Raw genomic sequence first — 3,091 nt, 5'->3', positions numbered from 1 at the left:
ACACAGGTGAGTTCACACACAGGTAACATTATGATGACTCAGCCGGTGCTCACAGACCTGATGATGTTCTCGTCCTCGCTGTCCGAGTAGCTGCATCCAACGGTCTTCAGTTCCATCATTTCCTTCTCGTCCGCCGCACTGCCATCGGCGCCGGCGCCCTCCGCTGCTGTCACCGCCGCCACATTGGCCAGCATCACCAGCTGAGGGGCGGGCAGCGTGTTCCTGGGCATATCGCTGAGACTCTGACCGTCCTCCATCATCGACACGCCGACAGGAAACATCTCCACCGAGAACATCGTCTGAGCCGCCATGTTGATTCAGCTCTTCACTGCGGGACGCTGTCGACAACACGAGGATAGTTATTAAAATAAGCTCGTTAATAATGAATTAGAAATTACATCGACAATAAACAGTCACATATTTCATAAAGAAGATCAGTTATAGTCTTAAAACTTGGATTTTACTGTGATTTATTTATTAGTCTAAAAGCTGGAACTGCACCACAGTACGTCGTTGGGTCATAGTTCACCTTTATAACGACTGACAGACACTTTTTACAGTCACTCAGTGAGTGAACAGTCATCACATTAACTGAGTGAGTGTAAAATAAATGTGTTCATAGTGAGAGTGTAAACAACCCACACATGGATCAGAGTCTGGAAGGGCTCAGTTTAATTACACTCTTTAGAAAGTGTGAAATATTCTGCAGTAAACTTACTGAAACAACTCATTAATTATATATTCATTATATAGTTATGTGACATCACACACTCTCACTCAAAGTCTGTCGGCCATTTTGAAACAGCACCACAGCTCAGTCGACAGCGCCATAAGAGACAAACACATTCAGAACTCCGTCTGGAAAACACCAACTTTAACTGCTCACACTGACAATGAACCACTGCTCGCTGCAAAGTGAGAAACAACACATATGACAATAGTTTGATCACCAAAAGCTACAAGATACAAACTGAGTTTTTACTGAGAACATAAAGTGACAAATACACTCGGATCAGCCTGATCCAACCGCCTGTCGACGGTTTCCGATCAAACCTTAAACACCGTGAAACTTCAATAGCAGTTTGGTGAGAGGAAGCGAAAAGTACAAGGTCAACAGTAAAGTTGTTTCTGAGCTAAAACCTGGTGATTATTTAAATCCAAAGTGAGTTAAAGATTAAAAAGCTCAAGTTTGATCATTTCTGAGCATTAAAACGTCAACTTTTTTCTACTTAACTGTGATTTAAAAGTGTGATGGTGCTTTCTAATGAAATGTGTTTAGACTGAATTAACCTACTACGAGTTTGTGTTTATAGGTTCAGTAAAGTAATAAATAAGGTAATAAATGTCAGTATTTGTTCTATAAAGCGCTGGAAGACATTTCTGGGGGTGTTACAGAAAAGTTGGTTTGCGGAAGCGCAGAAATCAAACAGCGACATTTTGACTGAGAAGTGTGGAGTTACTGTAAAGTATTAAAGGAGGTGTTTCTGGAGCTGTGTCAGGGTGAAGTGAAAGTGTAAGGGCGGACGGAGGTGTTGAGGGTCGGTTGTCTGTGTGGGAGTGTTAGCCATGGTCCTGATCAGCCCCGGACAGCGCCTTCTTCTTCACCAACTCACCGCCTCCATTTTCCTACAAACTGCCACAACTTTCCAGCTGCAGCCGCGACCGACAACCGGCCGCCATTTTACAGCCAAACCCCGCCGAACTCACCGACTCTTCGGGTCCAAACTTCGCTCCACTTTCTGTCACTTTTTTCCTCCGTTGGGACTTTTTTCTTCGACGAACAGCGCAGAAAGAAAAGTCCACAAGTTTCCGCACATTCCTCCACAGCCACTGACGCACGGCCGCTGACGTCAGCACGTCGCCCGGCGGCCTGCCTCAGGAGGAAGTAAATAAAACTATTAAATTAAATTAAATAAAAACTGTTATTGAGACGTGACAACTTATTATAACTTTCATGTAATTCTTAAAACTTTTTTACTTTTTACCTCACAATTAAAACTTTTTATTTCTATTTTTTTAATTATTTTTTTACTGGCAGAAATGTAAAACCTTGAAATGATGAGTTATCTCTACACTGTCACTGGTTCCCAACTTGTTCTATCAGTGAGGAAACTGACTGTTTACTGTATGGTTCATATTGATCAGTATCAATAACAGCAGAGAACAGCTGATCAACTGATCAATGAGCCCAAACAGTGAACTCAATAACTGCAGGAAGTTTGATTATTTCCTGTCAATATTGATCAGATCAATCAATAAAAGTGATTCTGGCACTCAGAATATGTTTATAGTTTGCTGTACCTGCACCTGTAAAAAACATAAACAACCACAAACAATCATAAACAACCACAAAAAACCACAAACAATCATAAACAACCACAAACAATCATAGACAACCACAAACAATCATAAACAACCACAAACAATCGTAAACAACCACAAACAACCACAAACAATCGTAAACAACCACAAACAACCACAAACAATCATAAACAACCACAAACAATCATAGACAACCACAAACAATCATAAACAATCACAAACAATCCTAAACAACCACAAACAATCATAAACAACCACAAACAATCGTAAACAACCATAAACAACCACAAACAATCATAAACAACCACAAACAATCATAAACAACTACAAACAATTGTAAACAACCACAAACAATCGTAAACAACCATAAACAACCACAAACAATCATAAACAACTACAAACAATCGTAAACAACCACAAACAACCATAAACAATCATAAACAACCACAAATAATCATAAACAACCACAAACAATCATAAACAATCATAAACAACAATGAAAAATCATTAAACGTGTTCATGTCACAGACCCACTATAGATTACTTGAAGATCATAAAGTCTTCATAGTTTTAGTTCTTCACATTTTATTGATCTTAAGAACTTCCTAAAAGTATCAGCTGTGAAATCCATTAATGTGATTAGCATATAAAGATTAGTAAAGCTATTTCACATCATATAAAAAGGTTATAAATTATAATTATGATTCATCATTAAACAACAAGAAAGTCTGTAGTTCCTTTATTCCACACAATCAATCAATCAGTCAAT

This window comes from Morone saxatilis, unplaced genomic scaffold (assembly GCF_004916995.1).
Source record: "Morone saxatilis isolate NCDOM2014 unplaced genomic scaffold, NCSU_SB_2.0 Contig22, whole genome shotgun sequence".
NCBI classification, from domain to species: Eukaryota; Metazoa; Chordata; class Actinopteri; family Moronidae; genus Morone; species Morone saxatilis.
This window is presented reverse-complemented; position numbering follows the sequence as displayed.